The following is a 27369-nucleotide window of genomic DNA, read 5'->3' as shown; positions in this document are numbered from 1 at the left end:
ATGGACTGAATGAGTGGGATGGAAAAAGGCACCACCACAGGGTCTTTCAACACCGAGTCCCTCATCTTGGCTTGGGTTTCGGCTCACTCCAGCTCCACAGATCATTCCAGAATTGGAAATTGGGGCTCCCAGGGGTGCGGCAGCTTCCAGATGTGGAGTCAAGTTTTGCTGAGCACTGGGATGGGAGGGAACTGGGTCGGTGAACCGGTTTCTCAGCAGAGGGATTGGCTGGCAGGCTGGGGAGGTGAAGCAGGCACCCCAGGGCCCAGGCATAGCTGGAGGCAGAGAGGGCTGCGGAAGGGGGTGAGGCAGGGGGTTGCTGCCATGCGGCATGTGAGAGAGGGGCAAGACGCATTTCAGGAGTCCCGTAGTTTTTCATCGCATGGTTCTTTGTCGAGGGACTGGTCCAGAATGCTCTCTGTTCAGGTGAACTCAAGAAGCCACCGTGCAGTTTAGAGTCTTCTTTTTCCAAGTGACTCAGTGACTCACTGTGTACATTCATTGAAGAATTCACAAATGAAGGAAACATGAGCATGGCCACGTCCACACGCACACACTAACTGTGTGTCTGTGTGCATGGAAGTAGTCATCTGATGTTTGGTTTGTTATAATTTTCTGGGTAGAGGTCACTGTGCTTCCCAGATGGCACCTGCCTGGGGACAGAGAAGGTGCTTGGTGATGGGGGAAAGCTAAGCCTTCCTCTGGCTCTGCCTCATGCAGGCCGTGAAAGTGCAAGCCCTCCTCCGAGCACTGGCAGGCACGTCTGCTCTCCTCCTGGTACCCAGTGCACCTGCTGCCACCATCTGCCATCTGCGCCCAGCAGCCAGTGTCCACGAGGACCACGTCCGCATCAAGGTGCTGCCTTCTTTCCTGGAGCAACTGAGTCTGCCCCAGCCCCCGGCAACTTGAGTGTGTAATGCCGATGTTATTGTCCCCGCCATGGACAAGGTTCACAGGAGTCTCTGGGGGCTGGGCTGGGAGGCGGGGGGATGGGCAGCTGTGCGTGGAGCCCTTGCCTGTCCTGACCCTGTCTTGGCACCTTTGGAAAGGACTTGGGGCAACTCTGGGTCTCTCTTCCTGAGCTCTTTGCTCCTTCAGGCAAAGCCCTCTCATTTAGACATGGCTGAATTCCCAGATGAGCACAGCCAATGGGATGTGCTTAACTCCTGAAGCCTAATGTAGTGGATGGAACGGGGCCTCCGCCTTGGCTTCAGTCATTTATCAGCTGGGTGATCCTGGCCGCACGACTTCACCGCTTTGAGCCTTAGTGCTTGAGCACTATATGGAGATGATAATAATGCCTGCCTCATAGCATTGCTATAGAAATTCTCAGTTAATTTGCATGACATGATTCGAACAGTGCCAGGCAGGTAATAAGCACATAGGCCAAAATATGTTATTCTCTGGTGTATTTATATTGGTTTGATTGTAGGTTTTTTTTTTGTCTTCATGGTCCGTCAAAACGGGGGAACCAATGACCTCCCTAGAGGGATTTTCCATTTTCTTTCCTGTGTCCTTCCTTCAGTGTGTGTGTGTGTGTGTGTGTGTGTGCGTGCACGTGTGTATAAAGTTTTTTCTTATTTGAAAAGGGGAAATAGAAGAGAAGAACGAGGGGGAGAGAGAGAAGGAAAGAGAAGGAGAGGAGAGGGGAGAGAGAGAATATGAGTATCAATCTGCATTCACTGATTTTTTGAAAAGATTTTACTTATTTATTTGAAAGGTAGAGTTAGGAGCAGAGAGAGGAGAAGACAGAGAGAAAGTTCTTCCATCCACTGATTCACTCCCCAAATGGCCGCCTGCTACAGTTAGAGCTGGGCCAGTCTGAAGCCAGGAGCCTCCTCTGGGTCTCCCATGTGGGTGCAGGAGCCCAAGCACTTGTACCATTTTCCACTGCTTTCCCACCCATAGCATAATCCAGCCATAGCAGAGAGCTAGATAAGAAGTGGAGCAGCCAAGACATGAACCAGCTCCTACATGGGTTGCTGGCACTGTAGGCAGTGGCTTTACCTGCTGTGCCACAGTGCTGGGCCCCCAGGATCCTATTTCTGAAAGAATATATTTTGCAACTTGCTTTGTTGTATAACTACATATGATTTTTCTGCCATTTTAAAGTATTATAAATATTTTGTTTTAGAGATTCACCATATCTTATTTATCAAATTCTGTTTTTCAATGATTTATTTACTTGAAAGGCAGCGTGTCCAAGAAAGGAGGACAGAAAGAGACTTTCTACTTCTTCTTCATCTTCTACTGCTTTCCCAGGCCATAGGAGAGAGCTGGATGGGAAGTGGAGCAGCTGGGACTTGAACTGGTGCCCATATGGGATGCGGCACAGTAGGTGGTGGCTTTACTCACTAAGTCACAGTGCTGGCCCCTAGAAGATCATTTTTAAAGTTTACCACAACAGCATCCCTCTTACATTGCTTTCTCTGATCAGGTTTTTCTTTCTTTTCTTGACTTCTGGAAGATGCGCTTGTCTGCAGTGGTGCACGTGAGATCCGCCCATGGAAGCTGACGCCCAGGATGGCAGCTGCATCACTGGCTGTAACTTCCACTTCTGCCTGCTGGTATCGGGAAGTGATGTGAGCAATTGATATGTTTTGTCACTTTCCATCTGTCCCTCCACACTGGTATTTTTGGAAAAGCGGTTAAGTACATCAACCTTTAGACAAAGTAATTATTGCCTCTTTCTTGTTGTGAAGATGGGGGACTGCATGTCACGCGTAGCTCTTGGCAGTGTCTAAATCTGGATTTTAGAAACAGGATGAATTTTTTTCCCCTTGGTCCGTTCCCCCTCTCCTTTGAACAGGTTTAGTATCTGTAGCTATGCAGAGGTTACCTTTCAGAGCTGGTCCCCACCAGTACCAAAATGACGTTGCCACGTGAATGGCTCTGCTGGGGGTCACCAAGCCACACCCCACTGAGTAGCTACCACGGTGGCTTTGCCTCTCATCAACCATAGGGTATTTTTGTTTTATTGATTTTTCATCTCCTGAGCCTAAAATGTGGGGCTTCAGTCATGGATCAGTTTAAGCCCTGCCGGCTGAATGGAGGATCGGTGCTCAGGGTGGCCACCGTGAGGATTAGCCATTGTCATTTATTGAGTAAATGACTACTCTACGTGAGCCAATGGAAAAGCACTTTGGGGGCATTATTTCTTCTATCCCCCATACAAGAGCTCGTGTTTCTTCAGGGCTTACTGTGGGCTAGGTTAAGCTCAGCGACTTTAGGACAACATCATTTGATGTTCTTGTTATCTCCTGAGGTGCAGTTACTTCTTTAGCATGCAAGTGACAGTAGCTCAACTCAGTTCCCTTTGCTGTTGGAATGTTGATGATGGCAAAGGTAGTCACCAGTGACTGGCTCACCCCCTCCCAAGCTCAGAAAGCCAAGTACAAAGACTGTGCCTTTTGCCTCGTGGCTGCGGCATTCATAGTGGCTATGTTTGAACACGTGTGTCGCTCCCCCTCTTCGTGGAGGAACGACACTAAACCCTGCGCTGTTCTTTTGTCTGCTCGGCCCTCCCCGGGTTTGCTGCCGGTTCTTCCTGGGTTGGCTACTGTCCCTTCCACCTCCGTGGAAGGGCGGTTCCCCCTGCCACATTCCCCACTTCCGCAGGGGAGCGGCACACCGCCGGCCGGCTCTCTCGGGGGCTGCACAGGTGTTCCCTCAGATGTTCCCCTTAGATGTTCCTTCTTAGATGTTCCTGGTGCATGCCGTCTCTCTCCTCCTTTATAGTCCTCCTCTGCCAATCCCAACTCGGCTGCCCACACGCCGAGTACGCTGCTCTCCTCCAATCAGGAGCAAGTCCCACAGTTTATTGGCTGAACTGGAAGCAGCTGTGCAGAAGCTGTTTTCTTCTCTCCCAGCGCCATATTGTGGGAGAGCAGATGCATAGAATAAGTCTTAATTCCAGTAACTTAGTCTAGTCCGAATTGCTCCCCACAGATCCCCCTTTCTTTTTATTTTTTGGCGTTGATACGCGCCTGTCTTCGGTGTCCCGCGGCACACACTCTGCTCTACTTGCTAGAGTTGCCACAGGTTCTTACAAGTCCTATCAATCAGGCAAACCGAATCCGGGTCCTCTCTTCGCCATGTTGTGAGGAGGTTTTTAGGCGCTGATGCGTGCCTGTGTTCGGTGACCTGCGGCTCATACTCTGGTCGAGCCGCCTGCTGGTGCTTACCGCCTTAATCAGGCAGACCGAATCCAAGCTCTCTCATTGCCATGTTGTGGGGTGACTTATTGGTGTTGATAACGTGCCTGTCTTCGGTGACCTGTGGCGCATAAGCTGCTAGCCGCCCGCAGGTGCTCATCGCCTCACTAATCAGGCAGACCGAATCCAAAAGCCTTCTCATTGCCATATTGTGGGGAGGCCTATTGGTGTTGATTCGTGCCTATCTTCGGTGACCTGCAGCTCATACTCTAGTCGAGCCGCCTGCTGGTGCTTACCGCCTTACTAATCAGGCAGACCGAATCCAAGCTCTCTCATTGCTGTGTTGTGGGGAGGCCTTATTGATGTTAATTCGTGCCTGTCTTCGGTGACCTGCGGCTCATACTCTGGTCGAGCCGCCCGCAGGTGCTCATCGCCTCACTAATCAGGCAGACCGAATCCAAGCTCTCACATTGCTGTGTTGTGGGGAGGCCTTTCTATTTCTCTATTTCTCTGTCTCCGGGCATTCCTATTTCTCCCATTTTACTTCTATCTTCCAGCATTCCTATTTCTCTCATTTTACTTCTAAACTTCTGTTTCTCTTATCCCCGCGGCTTCCCGGCGCCCGCCCCGAGGCTGCTTCTCGGCGGCTTTCCGGCTCTGAGCCGCTTCAGCCCGCGCCTCTCTCATCTGCGCGGCTTCGCACTAGCCCAGCGTTCCCTATCTACTTGAGCCCCGCATGCTCTGTCTGCGCGCGGCAGCCTCCGCGAGTCACACAGCGTAGCTTACGTCTCCGCCACTAGCATTCAATCCAAGTTCCCCGGGCTAGCCTGGCGAATTCAACCCAGCTCACGTCTCCGCCCCACGATTTGGCTTCCCGTCCTCTGCTCCCCGGGCTAATCAGACGGATCCCAATCTGGCTTACGTTTCCGCTTCTGGTTTCAACTTTTCGCCCCTTATTCCCGGGCTAACTTGAGAATCCCAAAGTGGCTTTCGTCTCCGCCTTGGCCTGCCCCCCGCGGCTTCAATTTCCCTAACATTTTTCTCTACCCGGTATGTTTCCCCAAGCTTTCCTCCAACAATACTCCTCCCTCATTTCTCCTGGCTTCTCCCCACAGTCCGTATCCAAGTCTGTTTGTTCTAGCTTTCACTTTCGCTTTCAACCTTAGAGATTTCTCCCAGCTTCCCCCGTAGTCCGTATCTGAGTCTATGCCTAGGCTTTCAATAGCTTCTTCCGGCACCTTTTTCGTCCGGCTTTTCCCTAGGCTGTTTGCTAGTCTCTCTCTCCGGTATTTTCCCAGTTCTTCCCGTTTCTTCCCTCCTAAGTTTCCTATCCATCCTAAGTTTCCTATCCGAGTCACGGCACCATTATGTCGCTCCCCCTCTTCGTGGAGGAACGACACTAAACCCTGCGCTGTTCTTTTGTCTGCTCGGCCCTCCCCGGGTTTGCTGCCGGTTCTTCCTGGGTTGGCTACTGTCCCTTCCAACTCTGTGGAAGGGCGGTTCCCCCTGCCACATTCCCCACTTCTGCAGGGGAGCGGCACACCGCCGGCCGGCTCTCTCGGAGGCTGCACAGGTGTTCCCTCAGATGTTCCCCTTAGATGTTCCTTCTTAGATGTTCCTGGTGCATGCCGTCTCTCTCCTCCTTTATAGTCCTCCTCTGCCAATCCCAACTCGGCTGCCCACACGCCAAGTACGCTGCTCTCCTCCAATCAGGAGCAAGTCCCACAGTTTATTGGCTGAACTGGAGGCAGCTGTGCAGAAGCTGTTTTCTTCTCTCCCAGCGCCATATTGTGGGAGAGCAGATGCATAGAATAAGTCTTAATTCCAGTAACTTAGTCTAGTCCGAATTGCTCCCCACAACGTGGGTCCCTGAACCAGGGCAGGTGGACTGGGTGGACGGGCCACACCGGGTGAGTACCCAAGGTGCTCGGGGGAACAATTCTCACCTTGTCCATAGCACGTGGACAGTGGATGGGAGGGAATGGTGCCTCCCAAGAAAAATCAAGACCATTTAACCAACAGACAAGGCATCAGGCATCTTCTGTAGTCCTGTTGGTGGGCCCATGCCACAGAGGAAGACACCAAGGGCCAGAGAATGTATGAAGTTTTCTCCAAGATCTTGCTGTTGGGAAATACCATAGCTGGGCCTCGAACCCTCCTCTGCGAGGTGCTGGGGCCCATCTTCTTTATCTTCTCTCCTTTATTTGGCTTGCGTTGGGGTCCATCCGAATATGTTACTGTCCCTGCCTCTGGAGCCTGGATCGTGGGCTTCCTCTGGCTTGGATTCCTAAGAATCTACTTATGAGCAAAATGGAGTCAATCATCAAACATGAAATAACCTGGTAATGCAGACAGGGGATTGGAAAAGAGTCCTGCAGGGCACACTGCCGCTGTCTGGCTGCTGTCAGTAGTGGGTGAGCACGGCCCGACGAGCAGGCACAGAGCCTACGCTCCTTAGGAGGCAGTGGAGTTGCCGAAGGCCTCTTCCTTCTGACACTGCTTCCTGGGGCCTGGGACCCTTGCCTCTCGGGTGCAGGCAGTCCCAGCAACCACCGCCTGGGCATTTGGGGCTGATGACTTCTCTCGCTGCTGGGGAGGGGACTTGGGTCCTGTGGTTTCTGCTGCCTCCTTTGCTGAAGCAGAGGCATGGCACTGCTACCCTCGTAGGTCACCAGGGGTCCCTTCTGCTGGGTTATGTGCCTGGGGTGCCTACTAGAGACAGGCGCAAGTGTGTTGATTCCACTTTCCTCTGGGCCTCACAAGGCAATTGCTCCAGACGCTGAGCATGAAGGGAATCTTCCAGTGCGTGTGTGGACCGCTTGCTGGCAGCCCTGGTGTCTTGTCTCCGTAGGTGCCAGATGGGACACTCTGGCTGTGCATGGTAATATTCGCGACGTGCACAGATGCCACGGTGAGTATCAGAGAGCACGGAGAAATGTGTTCCCGTCTCACTTCTCTGTCGGGGACTCTGATCTGCATCTCCCTGAGACATTGACTTAGAGGCACACGTGTTCCAGCACCAAATCAGCTCACTCTCATTTTCCTCCTAATACCCGCAGGACCAGCCTTGTGTGTGGAATCTTCGGCAGGCAAGAACACCCAGCTGGGATTCCATGGCATGCCTGTTGTTTTCATTACATTTATCTTTACGATTTTCTTCCATTCTGGAAGGTGGTACTGATTTTCTGCTGTGGTAGGGACATATATTTTGTGTATAAAATACATTTATTTTAGTAAAAGAAAGTGAGTGGATTGAAAAAAAAAACCTAATTCTGCGTCTCTGTCAGAGTTCAACCAGAAAAATAAAATGGGCAGTAGGGGCTACATATTAAGAGATTGCAAGGTCGTGGCTCATGTGCTCTGGGATCTGGCTAAGCAAGTTCAAAGCCTGTAGCACAGCCTTGTGGAAGGGCAGCCTGGAACCTCAGGTGTGGGCTGTAGCTGCATCTGCAGGAGTTTCTTCCTTATCAGAGAAGACCTAGTTCTGTTCTTAGGGCTTTTTAGCTCTTATGTCAAGCCCCTGGTTATAGATTTTAATCACATATACACCATGCCTTCAAAGCAACAGCCAGATTTGATGTTTGGTGAGCTAACTGGGGGCTGGAGCCCAGCAGAGGCGACTGCTAAGACCCATGAAGGAATAGCAAGCCCCCGACACAGGGGCTGGCTGAGGTTGTGCAGACAAGAAGTCCATGGCAAACCTGACCGAGCAGGTGGGCTGAGCGGCTGGGGTGGTGGACTCCGAGGGAAGAAGCTGCGAGTCTGAGAGTGGGGGAAGAAGCCTTGTGTGCTGGGTGATGTGGTTGGTGGTGGGGGGACACAAGGTGGGGTGGGGAGTGGAGTTACATGGTTATTAATCAACGTGTTTTTTTTCCTGGATTGAAGGGACCACCGAGGAGGTCCAGAGGGAACTTTGCCTGTGAAGACAATTAGCAAAGGAGTTGGAGCTTGTATTTAGATGGGAAGACTGGCTTTGTGCAAGTCTCCTGGGGTGGCAGGGGAGGGGAGAGTAGTTGTTTTTACTTTTCAAGATCAGAGTTTTCTGTTTCTTACAGAAGCCTTAATTAATTTTCTGAACCGTGAGCTGTGCCCATGGGGAACACGGAAGGCTGATCAGACTTCCAGTGCCTGCCCCACGCAGTGCAGGAAGGAAGTCAGCAACTGGGCTGACACTCAGAGATTGACATGCTGACAGGTGAAGTGGCCTGGAAATCCCTTTTGTGATGGCTGAGTCTAGAGTTGATAGAGTACTTGCCCTGGGCTGGTCCTCTCCCTGAGTTTACCAGCCGCACTTCCTACTGGTAGACCAGTTGAATGCTGGGGTCACTTTCTACCATTGGAGAGAGTGGGATTGTATAGGTTTTGGGGCCTGCTTCTTGCTCCCTGCCATCTGAGAGGCAAGTCATTTTTTGGAGTCTCTAGGGGGAAATTGTCTTAAGTTGTCTGAGATGAGAGAAAAAGTCTATTTGAACTCATTCTGTGGTCTGACCTCCCCAGGTAAGCCAGGTAAATAGTGCTCATTTCAAAGGCCAGCCAGAGCTGAGTGGTAGGGGTTGGGTGGGTTGGAAGGCAGGGCAGAGGGGAAAGGGATATGCCTGCTGCCAAGGTGGTTGTGGGTGATGTGCACATGGGGTGTGAAAGTGGCGCTGAATGAAATGCCAAGAACGTCAAGGTTAATACTTAGATTAAGGTAGATTTTCTTTGCTCTGCTTCTTCAGTTAGATTGAAAACTGCCCAAGCACGGGGTCTGGGACGTGTCCATTGTAATCCAGCTGACTGGGTTCCTCTGGATGTGTTGTTCTCTTGTCCTGTGCATTCTGGAAAGATGGGGTTACCTTGTCATGCACACTTCCTTCTCGGGGACCCTATCACACCAGGATACCCACGGCACTGGTGAGTAAGGTGGCGTTTGCTGAGTGTCTTGCGTAAAGATGGACGAGTTAGTGCTGCTGCTCATGTCAGAGCAGCCCCCATGGGACTTTCCCATGGATTATTTAGGATTATTATTAGGATTATTTAGGATTTGGGTTTGGCTGCGTGGGATGGTAGCTTGACTTCACAGCTTAACCCATGAAGTTTTATTTTTCTCACATAACAAGACTTCTGGGGATAGCTGTCCATGGGCAGCAGCTCCCCCATGTTGTCAGTTGTACAGGCCCCATCCACCTCTGTGCTCCACCAGCTCCTGCGTGTGGTTTGCATTCTCATGGCCATGTGTCATGGTAGCAGGAGGACCGTTTCTCGCACCAGCCTCAGGTCCATGTTCCAGGTAGGAAGGAACAGAGGAGGAGAGGGCCACGGGCATATGTTCATCTCTTTTTATCAGGACCTTTCAGCAGAACCTGGCTGCCTGGTTTACAGCTGGCTGGCCAGGGTTGGGTTACATGGCTGCTTCTGGCTGCAAGGAATTCTGGGAAGGTTCTATGCTTGAGCAAGATGGGGAGAACAGATCTTGGGTAGAGAACCAGCAGTGATTGGCATCACCTCACAAATACCCTTTTGTCTTGCCTCTGTGCCCTGATGAAATTCCCCACACCACCAGCCACATAGGTTCCAGCCCCAGGGACCTCCTGCAGGGACCTTTGCCTCTTGCCTCCCAGTCTCCCCTCTCCCTCCATGCCCCTGGGGTTCATGGAGATGCTCTGCTCAGATCTCCTTGCTGTGGGGGGCACCGTTCATGGCCCAGGATCCATTGTGGTACCCATGCTGACATTAGGCTTCTCCTGGGTGCCCCACAACGCAGGACCAGGCACATTGGGGACAGAGATGGCCATTCCTGCTCAGTGCGGGAGGGGGCTCCTCTCCTTCACAGCATTTGCTCAGAGCCTCCACCTGCACCTGGCCGAGATTTGCCCAGAGCTGTGGATCCCCTCCCCTGCACCTGCTCCTTTTTCTCATCCCTTCTAGGCATTTCCCCCAGTATCGTTCCTGCGTGTCCAGTGCTGTCTTGGCATCTGTTTCTCTGAGGCCTGGAAGTAGCACATTCATATCCTTTCCCTTATCTAGAGAGATCTCATTCCCTCTGGGCTCCCATTTGCAATGAGAGGGGCAGAGTTTTCCTTGAAATCTCATCATCCCTTGCCTTCTTCTTCTTCTTCTTTTTTTTTTTTTTTGACAGGCAGAGTGGACAGTGAGAGAGAGAGACAGAGATAAAGGTCTTCCTTTGCCATTGGTTCACCCTCCAATGGCCACCGCGGCCAGCGTGCTGCGGCCGGCACACCACGCTGATCCAATGGCAGGAGCCAGGTACTTCTCCTGGTCTCCCATGGGGTGCAGGGCCCAAGCACTTGGGCCATCCTCCACTGCACTCCCTGGCCACAGCAGAGAGCTGGCCTGGAAGAGGGGCAACCGGGACAGAATCCGGCGCCCTGACCGGGACTAGAACCCAGTGTGCCGGCGCCGCAAGGCGGAGGATTAGCCTACTGAGCTGCGGCGCCGGCCATCCCTTGGCTTCTAAAGAGGGCAGAGTCCCAGATGGATTCTTTGAATCCTTATGCTATTTTTCCCATTGCCGCGGAATGGATCAATCACATTTATTGAGCCTTTTTCTAGGTGCTGGGGGATACTGAAATTGATCAGTCTGGGTCCCTGTCCTGGTGGAGTCCACACTCCGGCGAGCTTATGAAACAGCATCCATCTCTCATTGGTGGGTGATGGGCTCTTCTCTCTGCTATGGCGTTAAACTCCAGACACCTGTCTTGTCCCGCCTTCTACCTTTTGAGCTTCTCTGCCACTTTTGTGGCAAATTATGAGGAAGCAAAGCAGCTGTTGCCCCTGCATCCAGCACATCAAAGGTCCAGGTAACGCAGGCTAGGCGTAACCATGGCAACCCTAATGCAGTGCAATGACCCAGCATAAATGCTGCTCAAGCTCCCTTGTGAAATGGGAGTGAGCTCTGCCTCAGGCCGTCTGGAGGGAAGGGTGCCTGCACCCTGGAGGTGATGGGCAGAGGGTTTCCTGATGGCCAGTGGAGGAGGAAGGGAAGTGCTGACATCAGTGCAGATTGATGTTCTGTGGCCTGTGAACCAGGATGATGTGTTCACCTGGTCATTTGCTTCTGTGCTCTGGGTGTGCCCTGAGCTTGCTAAAGAAAGCCAGACGGCAGCTGCCGTGGAGCTGGGACATCTTGTAACACACACGCACCTGTGCGCGCGCTCCAGGACGAGGCTGAGCTTTCTGGTGCATCCGCTACAACTCTCCCTCCGCTTCGCTTGCCTGGGAAGGGCTTTGCTGCCACGCATGCTGGTGTCCACAGTGCGTTTTCTGCTTATTTGCTGGAAGCTGTCTTCCCCCATCCTCCAGGCTCGGACTCATGTGTCACACTTGAATCTTGGAGCAGGTGCCCCGCCCCCAGTGCCTCTCTCCTGTCACCCTTTCCTTTTTGGTATGACCATACCCATTTCTTTGTGCATTTGTTGGTTATGGTTCTCTCCGGTGACATGCACGTAGCTTCTGTGTCTGACATGTTTTGTCTCTTTAGCACCTCGCAAAGGGCCTGGGACATAGTAGGTGCCCAATAAATATCTGTTGAATGACCAGCTGAACGCTGTCTCCAGGTGCTTGGTGTCCAGTAGTGGTGGGGGGTTTGGGAGCCACAGCTAGGCTCAAATAGAGAAGACCCCAATTTTGAAGGATTTTTTTTCCCCCTAGAAGCTGTTTCCTCCCTCCTCCTCCTCTAGTTGCTGAGACATTGCCATGAAATTTCGTTCCAGGTGGGTACATAGGTCTTCCTTCTGAGAGAGCAGGGCCTCTCCTCTCGGGTAGCAGGGTGCCTGGGATTGAGGGCAGGTGTAGGCCAAGGGCAAGAGGTGGCCTGTCTTCCCATTTTGTGTGTGTGTGTGTGTGTGTGTGCATCTTTTATTATTTTAGAATAAAAGCCATCTAGGCTGTGTAGAACAAGCTGGGAGGTCTCAGGTACAGCAAGACGCAAGTCTCTGTGTAACTCATGGGCTGATTACCTCCTGCTGTTTCTACAAAAATGAAACAAAGAAAATGAACTAAAAACCCCTTCACCCAGACCTCTTTCACATTCCCCCTTTAGAAGACGTGAGCCCTGATCCTTTGGTGACAGATGTGGCAGCAGTGGCTTGTTTTTCCTGTGACTCTGCTGGGGCCTGCTCTCCTACTGCACTTGAAATCCTGACTCAGGATAATGAAGATCCTTGACTGTCTGAGTGGCCATGGCTAGAAGCTCATTTATAGATGGATTGATCCGCTTCTGCATAGCCGGAGGCTGGGGATGCAAGACAGGGCAGGGCCTGGATGCGATGTCCTTTGGAGAAAGTTGGGGGTAAGGATTAGGAGGTGGTCACACTCCACTGACAGGTGAACACAGCTGCAGGGGGAGGTTGGTGCCAAGCTCAGGAGAGTGAAGATGTTTTGAGCCCACGACTGCCTTCTCCCTGATTGGAGGGCCGGTGTGCAGGCAGTCTCTCCAGGGAGTTGGGGGAGCCCAGGTCCAGCAGGAGGGCTAGGGACAGGCCGGCAGGTGCCTCAGCACCGTCTCAGCCTGCTTGCTGTCTGCCTCCACCCCTCCCATGCACCCAGCTGTTATCCTGAATCTGCAGGGACATTGGCTCCTGTGGGCTGGCCCCTTGATTAGGGCTGCTCATGCCTGGGGTGGAGCTGTCCAGCTCCCAAGGTGTCTGCAAGCTTTTCTCTGTCCCGTGCCCCTCCCTGATGGCAGTCCTGGCACTGACAGGCCAGATTGTCCTTGCTAAGGCTGAAGAGCTGTCCATGACGAACCCGCAGTCTCTGTCGCCATGCGTGTGGTTTCCTAGGTGCTGTGGGGATATTGAGTGCTCTTCTTTCTCCAGCTACGTGTGTCCTCTCAGCCGCGGTCATCACTTGCCTGCTCTGGTGGCAGCAGGGGACTCGTGATGTGAGCTCCACCCTCCCAGGACACGATGAGTGGCAGCAGAGGCCGAGCTGTCACTCCTTGTTGGAGGCAGTTTATTCAACAATGATATTTTGCTTGTTCCCCAGCGACTTTTCAGATTCTTCCAGCAAACATTTTTGGAATCGCTTAATTCCTTAGAGCCCAGAAGAATTCTCCTTGTGCGAACAGCCTGCATTCTTGATCGCATTAAAAGGCACTGAAACTACACTTAAGGGATTTGGTTTCCTGGCCATCACCCACCTCCTCTCATCACCCAGCAGGGGCTCCTTTGGCCCACTGGCTTCGCAGGGAAGATTGATTTTCTTCACAGCATCTCCGAGTCTCAGGGGAGGTGAAACCCGGCTGGGAAGTCTCGAGATGGCTCGTGGGACTGTGGAGTGTGGAGCTGAGGTCAGGGGCACGCGGGATTGAGGATTTATAAATCGCCTTCACATCCAGGCCCTTACGGCCATATTGCAGTCCTAGGCACTTGCTGTTAACAAGTGGAAAGAGTGGATCAAGCAAGCAGGGTCAGAGGTCACACGTTGGGATGCAGCAAAAGGCAGAGGGACACTCTCTGTGGAATCTCTTGAAGGTTGAGCTTGTGCAGTGGGCACCATTCAGTCTGGTTCAACAGGTAGCATGTTGGGAAAAGAACAGCAACTGTGAAAACGGAATACTGGCCTAGGCCTGCTCAGGATGCTCATAAACACCTTGGCGTTTTATTTACAGTAAAGGTAACAACCATGTGAAAATACGGCCCATTCACTGAGTTCCTACTATGCTTTGGAGGCACTCTGTATACAATAGATTGCATCCATTGAGTTCCTCCTGTGCCTCGTGAGGTGGTTTGTCCATATTATCTGTAGGCATCACAGAAACCATGCAGGCAGGTGGAATTATTTTCGTTTTAGAGATGAGCCATTCCACAATGAAGCTGGCCAAAGGGATCTCTCACTCCCCTCCGCTCCCGTTCTTCCCCGGGCTTGTCCACTGGAGTAAACTCTGCTGCTCTCACCCTGGGGAAGCTGCTAACTTCAACCTTGATCCTGTGCCATTTCCGCCTTGGACCTCGACCTCCAACATCTATTTCCACTCTTGTCAGCCTCATCCAAACCCCCATGGTCTCCTGGTTTCTTTCCTGTGCCTTCCAATGTCTTCTCCATGTATGTGAAGGCTCCAGCAATACACAGAATCTTCAAAAAGTTCATGGCATGTCTGTCTGGTGAGAAAACTGTGGACGGGTGTTAAACATTTGCTCTGAAATAAGCTGACCTTGTGTAGTTCTATTTTCCATGGATGTTTTGGTGTCCTCTGGTGGACCAGAAGAGTTTTTATGGAGGACAAGTCAAGGGGTGCTGACCCACTTACGATCCCATGGTGACTCCCCGCTCCCAGCCTCTCCTCCCCCACTCTCTTGTCTGGGGTCCCTGTGCATGAACCCCCTTCGTCGTCCCTGGGGTATGTCCCTGTGCCAGAGGCTTCCTGAGTAGGTGCCCCCCGCTCCACTGCTTTGTCTCCTGCTGCTCCTGTGACTGCTCCTCTTACCCTGTCCGCCTCCCCAGGGACCTCATCAAACTCCTTTGTGATTCTTTGCCCAGGGATTCAGTTTAATTTCCTCAGAGGTTCAGCGCAGCGCTCAGAAATCTGCATTGTAATGAGCTCTCCCTTCCTGTGGTTCCCACGCAGGTGGTCCTGTGCCGATGTCATGGCAGGCATATGGAGAATTTTCTCTCAGGACAATCCATCCTTTGGGAAGCACTTGGAGGAAAGTCAGACGCAAGACTTTGTTTGCCCAGGGCAATACACAGTGGGTGTTTTGTGCAAACCCCAGCGTGGTGCTGCTCTGCTTGGATCTCTAGTTGTGCCCCACACTTGGACCCAAATGTCCGTTGGGCACTTGCTAAAGCTCTTATTCTTTGGCCTTCATTGGGTAAAATGGGCCAGCACTGAGGATCTGAGAATGGTGGTTGCAAAGCCAGTTTGGGTAATGGTTTTGTGCTCGGAGTACATGTTTAATCTCCTGCGGTGACAGGCGTGCTGTCTGTGGGAATGGATGTGTCTGGGTATGCTCGCCGTGCACACGCATTGCTCATTCCTCCGCGGCAGCCCTGAGCCCAGGAAATGCACAGAGCTCTGCTGAAGGTATTCTTGGGTTAGACAATTCCCATTTCCATTTGATAAATCTGATGGTGTGCACAAACAGTGGATTCTAGGGCTATAATGATTCTGCCGGGAATTTCAAAACTCTTTAATATTCCCAAGGGTTGTGTATAGTTTTTGGAAAGAGGAAGAAAGGTTGTGAAAGGATCCCTGCACAGAAACCGAAATCACTGCTGAGAGGAGCCGTCTGCTTCCTTCGCTCGAGTTATTTGGAAACCAGGGGCTTGCAGCAGGGAGCCGCGTTTTTAGTACAGGTCTTTATTTCCAACTGACACCTGTTCTTCACGTGATGCGATTTGGCCCCATCTCATATGTCAGTCTAAGCTTGGATTTTTCTGGGCTTCTCCTGCGACCGTCATGAAGAAAACATTTTTATGTATATGCATGCACAGGCTTTTCAAAAACAGCTTTCTTTTGAGTCATCGAGAAAAAAACTCATGGAAAATAAGTATCACGAAAACACTGTTCACGAATTTCAGGGTTTTTTTTTTTTTTGCAGCAAAATAAACTTTTTTAATTCCATTTTTTCCAAGAACTTTTTGAAGTACTTGCCTGTTTGCTTTGTTCCAAACGTAAAGGAGAGATCACTTCAAAAGAGGATCAAACAACTGTTCTCCCCTTTCTTTTCCCTCTCTAGTTTCCTCTCTGTTCTTCCCCTAACACTTCCTGAGCATTTATTTTGGGTTTGTCTTACTCACACTGGATATCTAGAGTGAAGGGCAGCACCTGGTACAGTCTCAGCTGGCACTGATCTCGCAGTTTGGGGATTTGTATGAAGCAGAGGGACATTGGCATTCAACAGACAGTGACAAGAGCAGTGAACTAGTAGTGGCCTCAGTACTATGAAAAATTACAGGCTATTTGAGGGCTCACTGTGGTAGATCGGAAAGGTGTCTCCAAGAAGGTGGCATTTAAGCTGAGATCCGAGGAATAGACAAGACACAGCGGGGTGTAGTTGAGTAGGGACACGCATCTTGTATACAGATGGACAAACAGAATGTGCAAAGGCTCTGGGGCAGGCAAGGACACAGTGCGTTTGAGCAACTAAAAGAAGGCCAACATGATACAGAGTGTTGAGAGATGAGATTGGAGAGAAGCACAGGTCTCTGTATTTAATTTCAAAAGTGGTGTGAAGCCACTGGAGTGTTTATTCAATGCTTTGTGTGTTTTTTTTTTTTTTTTTGACAGGCAGAGTGGACAGTGAGAGAGACAGAGAGAAAGGTCTTCCTTTGCCATTGGCTCACCCTCCAATGGCCGCCACGGCTGGTGCGCTGCAGCTGGCGCACCACGCTGATCCGATGGCAGGAGCCAGGTACTTCTCCTGGTCTCCCATGGGGTGCAGGACCCAAGTACTTGGGCCATCCTCCACTGCACTCCCTGGCCACAGCAGAGAGCTGGCCTGGAAGAGGGGCAACTGGGACAGAATCTGGCGCCCCGACTGAGACTAGAACCTGGTGTGCCAGCACCACAAGGTGGAGGATTAGCCTAGTGAGCCGCAGCGCTGGCCAGTGCTTTGTGTTTTTAAACCACACTCTGGTGTTGAAACGGATTGAAGGGTGGCAAGAATACAGATAGGAGGACTAGCCAGGAGACCTCCAGATTAGCATCATAATAAGACATAATAAGATCATAAAGATTTGAAAGGTGATGGTAGCGGAGTTGGAGGACTGTCTAGGAGGTAAATTACTAATGAATTAAGAGAAAGAGATACAAAGGTGTTTCCAGTATTTCTTTTCTGAGTAGCCAAAACTGCCATTTTTCCGAGACATGAGCCCTGGAGTCGGGTGGGGAGGGAGCAGGTGGCAGGTTCCCTTTTGCGCTTGTGAAGTTCAAGTTACCCATGCCTGAGTCACCCGCACTGAGAAGGCACGTGATGTGTGGGACTGGCACACACACGGCAGTTTGGCCCCAGAGAGAGATGGATGGAAATTTTGCCACTTGCTAGCACTGAGTTTTCTCGACTCTGGGTGTCCCTGGCATAAAAAACATTCAACTGCCATGCAGGATTTGTGAACGGGCCAGATGTTTGTCCACCCACTGGGACTTTGAACAATCAGTGTCTGAAGCTCCTTCAAAGTGGACGTGTTTGGCACTGTGTTTTGTCCACGTCTTCTGCCGTTTAAAGTGTCCAGGGAGGGCAGCAGCAGTCGTCACAGAGAAGGCAGTACCGGCTTGTCATCAGCTGAAGTGCGGCTGCAGGCGCCACACCTGAGGGTCTGGGCTAGAGGACAATCCATGAGGTTCAGAAGTCAGTGGAGAGCAGGTGGACAAGCCCCAGGGCAGGCGGGTAATGACACCAGGGGTCAAGTGTTTGCAGAGGCTGGTGGGGCAAACAATTGAAACCAGCCCATGCGGTGTCCAGGGTTCAGGTCCTAAGCAAACATGTGGTGCAGGGCAGGGCAACAAGCCTGTGTCTAAGCTCCCCAGGGGAGGAAAAGCCCTTGGCTGCTGGGGCTCTAACAGGGTCAGAACAGATGAAGTCACAACAGAAATTGAGAACGGCAGCTCTCGGTCCTGTTTAACAACTGTATGAAAGGCACAACCCCAGCAGAATAGAAAATAAGAGCACAGACAAGCCGGGAAGAAAAGGAAGGGCTTCGGTTTGGACCTTGGCAGGATTTCCATTGGCTCCTGTACACCACAGTCTTGGTTCCTTCCCTCCCTCCCTCCCTCCCTGCCTCCATTTCTCCATTTCTCCATTCCTGCCCCACAAACCTCTGTTTTCCTTTTGCCCTTCCATCGTGTAGCTTAACATTTCTGGAAGAATTAGGTAGGGATGCTAAGAGGCAAGAGAAATAGCTGGGTCGCGGTGCAGAGTGAGCAATCCGAGTGGGAGACAGTGACAAGTGTGTGACGCTGGGTGTGGACAGCGATTTGGATCTTGTTGCATGGCTGCCACTGACACGGGTTCTGCCTCTTTTGGTCCCAGCCACATCCCAAGAGCTTCTGATTTGTTTCCTTTGAGGAGTTGTCATGTGGGCCCCAGGTGGGGGAAGATGAGCTTACTCGGCTATGAAGTAGAAGAGAAGAGATAGGTGTTCCTGTGACTTAATGTATGCATTTGTTTTCTTTTTCTTTAGCTGTAAAATTAAGAGATCCCACTGGATTTGCCAAGCTGTTTTTCCTGGCTCCACTGTGTGTGTTGGATCATTTAATCTCCCTGATCCTCAGGTAACTTTGCCACATATCTAAGAAGCCTGGAATAATCCTTGTTTCACCTTCATTACCACTAAAAAATTTAAGATAAAATAAAATGATACATGGACATTTCTTATAAGGAAATGAATTATTTTATTATCCCTGATACGAATCTGAAGTGGTTGCAATAAGACACATATACAACATAACCATAGAAACATGGGTGAAAGAAAGAAGGAACAAAGTAATATAGTGGAATGAATATGAAGAAATGCACCTGCATATAGAGAAATCTTAGGCCAGAGACAGTCCTTGTGCAGTGCCGAGTATTGAGCTTCCTGGCAGACAAGGGGTAAAGGGAAGCTGACTAACCAGAGTGCTTCATATTTAATCAGACCCAGTAATTACGTTGGTAACCACAATCCCAGTTTCTAACTTAGGGTAACTCAGAAAACGTTTGGTGAATCGGAAGAACACAAATAAGATGACCATTGCATGTAGCCTACTGACAGGGATCTTATTATGTGAAGGCATATAAATTGAGTAAAACCCAGGGGCCAATCTCCAAAAACTGCTTTACCAGAACATCAGAGTTGTCTGGTTCTGACAGTTTCGTCTATTGCATTCCATTGGGCAGTCAGCAATCATTTCTGGGGCACTGTTTGTGTTTGAACCTGCCCCAGGTCCCTGCAAGTGGAAAAGGAAGTTTATAAAGACTTCAACTTCTACAATGTATTCCCCGAGAAATACTCCCCATGGGCACCAACAGATATGGACAAAAACCCTCATGGTAGTGTTGCTTTTATAGCCAGAAAAATGTCAATAATCCAAAAGTCCATTCATAGGGGAGTAAGCAAATTATGATACCTCCCTGTAATAGAATACTATGTAGCTGTTAAGAACAAAAAGGTAGAGCCATGTAGCTCAACAAGGAATTGTGCTCTTACCTTGCCCTATTTGATGATAAAAGCAAGTTGCAAACCCAAGTAGATAATTATTTCATCTTTAGAAACAATTGTACTAATCATTTATATATTTTTTAATGTATGCCTTGTTGGCAGAGTATGGATCCAATTGATAGTGGTTACCTGTGGCAGAGAAAGTATGGGGCCACTTCGAACTACACTTTGTATTTCTGTGAGAGATGAATTTTATATTGCCTTGTATTACTTGGGTTATCAGAAAGAGCAATAAAGATACCTAGCACTGTATGGTGAGCTGAGGGGAACATAGCACCTAACTTATGGTCCCCACCCTTGGATAGGTCAAAGTTTGGTTAGGAAGAAAGGCACATAATGAATGACACAGCCATGTGAGCCCTGCCATAGCAGAACTGTGCACAAGGGGCACAGGTGCTCTGGGGGGAGGGACAGGCAGGGAGAGACCTGGTTGGAAGGATGCTGTAGGGAAGGTGATCCTGAACTTGGTCTGGGAGGACACATGGAGTGGACGTGACAAAGCAGCTATGTCAACAGGTGCCCCGCAAAGACTCAAAATGGTCACCAACATGTTCGTGACTCAGGAAGTAGCCCAGTCGCTGGGACATTCTGACTCACGAAATGCCACAGGAGGCCAGACAGTACGGGGGACATTTAAAGACAGATGGCCCAAGGGAGGCGCAGAAGGTCACTGCCAATTTTCTATGGACCTGTCACATGGTGCCACTTGTTCCCTCTTTTGAAAGGACTTGGCATTAAATCAAAGCTTAGTTGGTGATCTAAGGAGCAATTCCAGATGATTCTAATTAGCCCTCAAGCCTTCTGTATCACATTGTTCTTAAATCTTGACTTTATGGCCAGGAGGCAAGACACACGTGTCATCCGAGTGAATATTTATCTAGAGATGAAATCAGTGTTTGATTGATAGCTGGGTGAGGACAGAGCTTCAAGTGTCTTGTTGACAAAAAGAATTTGATGTTTTCACAAGTGTCCTGACACTTTCTGAGCCCGTGCAGGGCTCTAGGGGACACTTCGGTGACCTGTGTCGACCTTCTCTGGCTTTTAGAGTTGGACTCTCTGGTGCTTTCTCCTGAAAGACCCATTTCCCACCTTTGCACCCTGTCCTGGGGAGGCGGTGAGAGAACAGTGTAGGCCAGAGGGAGTTAGTCTGGGCAGTCGCTCTCCAGCCCCATTCTCATGCCAATGGGCTAGGGAGGGATAGAGATAGAGATAGAGATAGAGGTAGAGGTAGAGGTAGAGGTAGAGGTAGAGGTAGAGGTAGAGAGGGGGAGAGGGGGAGAGGGAGAGAGGGAGAGAGGGGGAGAGGGGGAGAGGGGGAGAGGGAGAGAGGGGGAGAGGGGGAGAGGGGGAGAGGGGGAGAGGGAGAGAGGGAGAGAGGGAGAGAGGGAGAGAAGGAGGGGGGGAGAGGGAGAGAGGGACAGAGGGAGAGAGGGAGAGAGGGAGAGAGGGAGAGAAGGAGGGAGGGAGAGGGAGGGAGAGGGAGGGGGAGGGGGGGAGAGGGAGGGGGAGAGAGGGAGGGAGAGAGGGAGGGAGAGAGAGGGAGAGAGGGGGGGGAGAGGGAGGGGGAGAGAGGGAGGGAGAGAGAGGGAGAGAGAGAGAGAGATAGGGAGAGGGAGAGGGGGGGGGAGAGGGAGGGGGAGAGAGGGAGGGAGAGAGAGGGAGAGAGAGAGAGAGATAGGGAGAGGGAGAGAGGGAGGGAGGGAAGGAGGGAGAGCAAGTGGGGAATTTGCTGAGAAAGATGAGAGGACGGTTGGAGCAAGGACTGCTGATCTAAAAGCTGTACCTAATCAGATTTTCATCTGTGCTGATGGGAGTCTGTCTGTCTGTCTGTCTTTTTTTTTTTCAGATTTATTTATTTATTTGAAAGTCAGAGTTACACAGAGAGAGGAGAGGCAGAGAGAGGTCTTCCATTCGATGGTTCATGCCCCAGTTGGCCACATTGGCTGGAGCTGTGCCGATCTGAAACCAGGAGCCAGGAGCTTCTTCCTGGTCTCCCACATGGGTGCAGCGGCCCTATGTGTACTGCTTTCCCGGGCCATAGCAGAGAGCTGGATCAGAAGTGGAGCAGCCAGGACATGAACCAGTGCCCATATGGGATGCCGGCGCTTCAGGCCAGGGCATTAACTTGCTGTGCCACAGCACTGGCCCCAAGGAGTCTTTATTTCTTATGGTTTGTTTCCACTGGTTGGCCCCATGCATAGCCCCTGTGCTGCCATGGAATCCACTTGCTGGGCTTGGAGGTGTGCTCATCCCAGGGGAGCTTTCTCCTCCCATCAGCACGCTTACCAGTGGGTGCGCTGTATGTTTAGAAAGCTACAAGTCCTAACTGAATGGCTTGATGAGTCGTCACAAGCAGAAGATAACTGTCACTTCAGCACCAAGACATGGAATCTGTCATTACCCCAGAGGCCACCCTCACGATCTCTCCCTCACCCCAGGACATCCGCTCTCTTGAGTTTTGATGACGTCATTAAGTTTTGCATATTTTTAAACTGTATAAATAGAGTTATTTTCAAGAAATACTGTGAAGAAATCATTTAGTCATTTTTGAAAAATATTTTATTTATTTATTTGAGAGGTAGAGTTACAGACAGTGAGAAGGACAGAGAGAGAAAGATCTTCCATCCACTGGTTCACTCCCCAAATGGCTGCAATGGCTGGGCTAAGCTGATCAGAAGCCAGGAGCCAGGAGCTTCTTCTAGGTCTTCCACGTGGTTTCAGGGGCCCAAGCACATCTTCCATTGCCTTCCCAGACCATAGCGGAGAGCTGGAGTGGAAGAAGAGCAGCCGGGACTTGAACTGGCACCATATGGGATGCTGGCACTGCAGGTGGAGGATTAACCTAGTGCGCCATAGTGCCGGCCCCATAAATCCTTTATTTTAGAGGCATGCAGACAGACAGACACATACAGAGAGCTCCTATCTATAGCCTTACTCCTCAAATGCTTGCACTGGCAAGGATTGGGCCAGGCTGAAGCCAGGAGCCAGGAACTCGGTCTGAGTCTCTCACAGGAGTGGCAGGGACCCAAACACTTGAACCATTACCTGTTGCTTCCTGGGGTCTGCAGGGGCAGGAAGCTGGAATTAGACGCCAGGTTCTCTGTTGTGGCATGTGTTTCCTTCTAAGGGTTTTATGGTTTTATCTCTAGTGCTTAGATCCGTGGTTCATCTGAAAATGATGTGTGTGTACAGTGCATAGTAGAGAGCAGGACTGATTTTTTGCCAGAGAGATATCCAATTCAATTAGTTCCCATTATTTAAAAAATGCCACTTTTCCCACTGCCCATGTACGTGGTTTCGTCATCTTTGCCTGTCAACGTTTCTGAATTATCTTCTGAGTTGTCAGTCAATTTACTCCTTATGTCAATACAACTCTGAAGCTTTGATATCCGGTACCCTCAAGTCCTTCCTTACTATTCCTTAAGACTATTTTTTTTTTCTCACTGCATTTGTATATAGATTTTAGAATCAATTCTCGATTTCCAAAAAAAAAAAAAAAAAACTATTGAAATTTAGAATGGGATTATATAGTTTGTAGATCAATTTGGAATGTGGCATTTTTTAAAATTTATTTGAGAGGTAGAGTTATAGACAGTGAGAAAAAGAGACAGAGAGAAAGGTCTTCCTTCCATTGGTTCACTCCCCAAATGGCTGCCATGGCCAGCACTGCACCGATCTGAAGCCAGGAGCCAGGTGCTTCCTCTTGGTCTCCCATGTGGGTGCAGGGCCCAAGGACCTGGGGTCATCCTCCACTGCACTCCCGGGCCACAGCAGAGAGCTGGACGGGAAGAGGAGCAACTGGGACTAGAACCCAGGGCCCATATGGGATGCCAGCACTGCAGGCAGAGGCTTAACCAAGTGAGCCACGTGCCAGCCCCGGAATGTGGCATTTTTACAACATTGAGTCTTCCAGGTCACAAGCATAGTAGGTATATCAATTTTTTGACTTTTCTTTCATGTATTTCAATACACGGCCAGGGCTGAGTAAGGCTGAAGTGACAAGTCAAGTCTCCCACATGGGTGTCCGGGACCCAGGTACGTAGGCATGTTTTTCCACCTACCCAAGAATATTAGCAGAAAGCTGGATTGGAAGTGGATCATCTGGGACTCAAACTGGCACTCGGATAGATGATGCTGGTGTTGCAGGTGGCAGCTTAGCCCACTGAGCCACAACACCAGACCCCATTATAATTTTCAATACGTTCATTCTCTGTTTTGTTAATTTGTTTTATTAGGTTCATTCCCCCTCTTTATTGGTTAGTTGCCCTAGAAGCTTATCAATTTTATTAATATTATAAAGTCTCCACCATTAGCTTTGTTGATTGAAACCATGTGCTTTTTTTTTCTTTTTGGGAAAATTTTTCCCACAGAGGTTTTTTTGAAATAATTTTAGATTTACAAGAAGAATTGTGAAGATAGTACAGAGAGTTCCCATATATTTTTCACTTGGCTTCCCCTAATGTTAACATCTTACATAACCATGGTACATTTTTCAAAACTTAAAAAATGAACATTGGTCCAAAAATACTATTAATTGAACTGCAAATTTTATTCACACCCCACCCCCACTTTTTCCACTAATAAACATTTTATTTTTCCTTTTCTGGATTCAATCCAAGAAAGCGCATTCCATTTAATTTTCATGTCTCCTTAGTCCCCTCCCGTCTGTAAGAGTCTTTTGGTCTTTCCTCGGCTTTCATGCTCTTTTCACTTAAAACGTTTATTTGTGTCTTTTTTTTTTTTTTTTTTTTTTGACAGGCAGAGTGGACAGTGAGAGAGAGACAGAGAGAAAGGTCTTCCTTTCCCATTGGTTCACCCCACAATGGCCGCTGGGGCTGGTGCGCTGCAGCTGGTGCACCGCGCTGATCCGAAGCCAGGAGCCATGTGCTTCTCCTGGTCTCCCATGCAGGTGCAGGGCCCAAGTACTTGGGCCATCCTCCACTGCACTCCCTGGCCACAGCAGAGAGCTGGACTTGAAGAGGGGCAACCGGGACAGAATCTGGCGCTCCAACCGGGACTAGAACCCGGGGTGCTGGTGCCGCAGGCGGAGGATTAGTCTATTGAGCTGTGGCGTGGGTGCCGGCCGTTTTATTTGTTTATTAGTGGAGGGGGGGGGGTGGAGAGAGAGAGAGCGATCCCACTCACTGGATCATTTGTTCCCACGTGCCCGAGGTTGGAGCCAAGGCCAAAGCTGAAGTTGGGAGCTGGGAATTCAGCCCAGGTCTTGGGACAGGGGTGGAGGGATCCGGTTACTCGAGCCGTCACTGCTGCCTCCCAGGGTCTGTGTTAACAGGAAGCTGGAGCCAACAGCTTGAATGCACTGTCAAACCCAGTTCCTCCAACACCGGTAGGAGGCGGGTATACAGGCGAATGTCTTGATCACTAGGTGAAATGCCTGCCCTGCCCTTGTGGGTGTTGCTGTTTTCTTATGACTGTTCTGAAGTTACGGATGCTGGGGCAGACTCCGACGGAGAGACTGTCTCCTCGTTCCCCCAGAGCAGGTGGTCACAGCTTGCAGCACTTCCTTAGGGGGCTGTCTGCCAGTTTCTTCCCTGCCACATGGTTGTTTTTCTGTGGTCTAGAAGTCAGCTAGCAGGTGTAGCCCTCACTCAGGGGGAGGGGAATAAGCTCTGGGCCTGGAAGGAGTTGGATCAGAGAATTTGTGGATACCTAAAGCATGTGCTACAGCTGATGAGTAGTGCGGGCAGTGTTCTGGGGCTGCGCGGCTGTCCGTTTCCCCTTGATGTCCCCTCACCTTCTGCAGCATCGTAAGCGGGGGCTGCCTACAGCCACTGGCTGCTGCAGAGCTCCAAGGGAGAGCAGCTGGTTCCATTCCATTTCTCTCACTCATCTCTTCTGTCTTTCTTGTATTTCTTTATTCATTTATTTTAGGATGGATGGGCATTTGTTCTTTGGATTATAATCCCACACTACTATTCATTTTATTGTTCACATTTTTTGAGCTTTGGTCATTGGAAGCTTTCTCAGTTTGTTCTTGTATGTGTTTTTCTAAATAAAGATTTATTTGCTTTATTTGAAAACCAGAGATACCGAGAGGGAGGGAGAGACAGAGAGAGAGCTCTTCCATTTGCTGCTGCATTCCCCTGATGGCTGCAATGGGCAGGGCCGGGCCAGGCAAACGCCAGAAACCAGGAGCTTCAGCCGGGTCTCCCATGTGGGTGGCAGGGACTCAAACACTTGGGGCATCTTCTGCTTTTTCAGGCCACTAGCAGGGAGCAGGATTGGCAATGGAGCAGCCAGGACACAAACCAGCACCCAAACCGGATGTCAGCGTAGCAGACAGTGGCTTTACCCGCAACGCTACAGTGCCAGCCCCTCCAGCACTTTGTTGCTTTATGGCACCGTGAGATGCTATAGGTCCCAGACAAAAAAAAAAAAAAAAAAAAAAAAAAAAAAAAAAAAAAAAAAAACCAGCAGTTTGCTTGATTTGTTTACTTTTATAAAGGGGGAGAGGCAGAGGGAGACAGAGACGGAGAGAAAACTCCCTCGCTTGTTGGTATCTTCTTTCTCTGATGGTGACAACCCTGATTCTCATCCACAATATATTTTTGTGTTTTTCAATCATAGTGTATATATATATATATATGTATGTGTGTGTATATTCATACAGGTATAGACTTGCTAGCCTGTGCCCCTGTGAGAAGCGAGTTTATCAACCAGAGTGCTGTGTTACTACACAGTTCTGTATATCTTCACCTTTGCAGTATCCAGACTCTAGAGTCTAGATGAAACCTTGCTTTTCAGTTATTTAAACAAGGTCCTGGGCCGGTGCCGTGGCTCACTTGGCTAATCCTCTGCTTGCGGCGCCGGCATCCTATATGGGCACCGGATTCTAGTCCCAGTTGCTCCTCTTCCAGTCCAGCTCTCCGCTGTGGCCCAGAAAGGCAGTGGAGGATGGCTCAAGTGCTTGGGTGCCTGAACCCGCATGGGAGACCAGGAGGAAACATCTGGCTCCTGGCTTCGGATCAGCGCAGCGCCAGCCGTAGCGGCCAATTCGGGGGTGAACCAATGGAAGGAAAACCTTTCTCTCTCTCACTGTCTAACTCTGCCTGTCAAAAATAAATAAACAAGGTCCTTTCTTCTTCCTCCCCTCCAGCGAAGTTCTACTATACATTTATTATACTGCAAATTCCTCTGTATAGTTTATACGTTATCACTTATAATTTATAATTATATATAATTTAATATATTTATATATAATATATAATATAATTATATGTACTATATACTATATATTACATAACATATTTGTATATATTATATAATCTATAATTTATAATTATAGTTTATAAATCTCTGAATGTATAGTTTAACCAGGAAAAGCTCGTGTTATTGGAGAGAAACAGATTAGGAATCCATTAATGCAGGTAAAGGGAGCTCAGGCGAGGTCAGGGACTCCCCTCTCCTTTTCTCGAGATTCTGATCATTTACAGTCACAGTTGCTAGGTGGGAATCAGCTTGTGGCGTCACCTTGGATACTCATGAGGATGGGCGGAGAGACGCAGGGCAGCCTCCTCTCCAGTGGCACCTGAGCAGGCTTCTGGGGCCCAGGTGCACAAGGGCAGAGCTTGCTTGCGGTGGGCTGGGGTCAGTGGAGGTGAGCGGAGGGGAAGGTAGATCCTGTTTAGAGAACAGGAGCGGGGATGGGAGAGGGGACACAGCAGAGAAGGAATCAGCTTTACTCCTGAGGCACCTGTGGGTTGCCGGGGCAGCCGGGAATCAGGCTCTCCAGACGTGAATGTGTTCTGAGGCCAGAGCAGGAGTGATTACTTCAGTACTGGTTGTCATCTGCGGGGAGCGGGGATCTCTTCCAGAAACCTGAGTGGCAGGTGTTCCCTCTCTGATGGTGACTCTGCCTGACCCATAGACTGTAGGCCTGCTACAACGTTCCCCAGGAGGCAAGATGTCGCAGCATTCCTGAGGGGGTAATTTAAACATAGGAGGTTTTTATTGTGATCATAACAAAACATTTAGGAGAGATCAACTATAAATAATAAAATTCACATATAGTCCAATATGTCCAAATGAAAGAAGTGTTAGCATTTTGGGGTATTAT

The 27369-nt window shown here is 50.0% G+C and overlaps 1 long non-coding RNA gene across 8 annotated transcripts in view; it reads left to right on the top strand.

Moving 5' to 3' along the window:
• Positions 1-27369, top strand: part of LOC149121922 (uncharacterized) — a 90427-nt gene that overhangs the window by 47650 nt on the left and 15408 nt on the right. For 5 of the 8 annotated variants that reach the window (XR_016221551.1, XR_016221549.1, XR_016221553.1 and 2 more), the window contains 2 exons: positions 2468-2582; positions 18276-18419. This is a non-coding gene — a long non-coding RNA (uncharacterized LOC149121922). Of the gene's footprint in view, positions 1-720; positions 943-2467; positions 2583-18275; positions 18420-27369 lie in introns of those variants that run through there. The other 3 variants (XR_016221552.1, XR_016221557.1, XR_016221556.1) reach the window with 2 other exon arrangements.

This window comes from Oryctolagus cuniculus, chromosome 15 (genome assembly GCF_051225735.1).
Source record: "Oryctolagus cuniculus isolate XC-2025 breed Fujian yellow rabbit chromosome 15, ASM5122573v1, whole genome shotgun sequence".
NCBI lineage: Eukaryota > Metazoa > Chordata > Mammalia > Lagomorpha > Leporidae > Oryctolagus > Oryctolagus cuniculus.
Note: the sequence above shows the minus strand (reverse complement) of the source record. Positions and strands in the feature narration are given on the sequence as shown.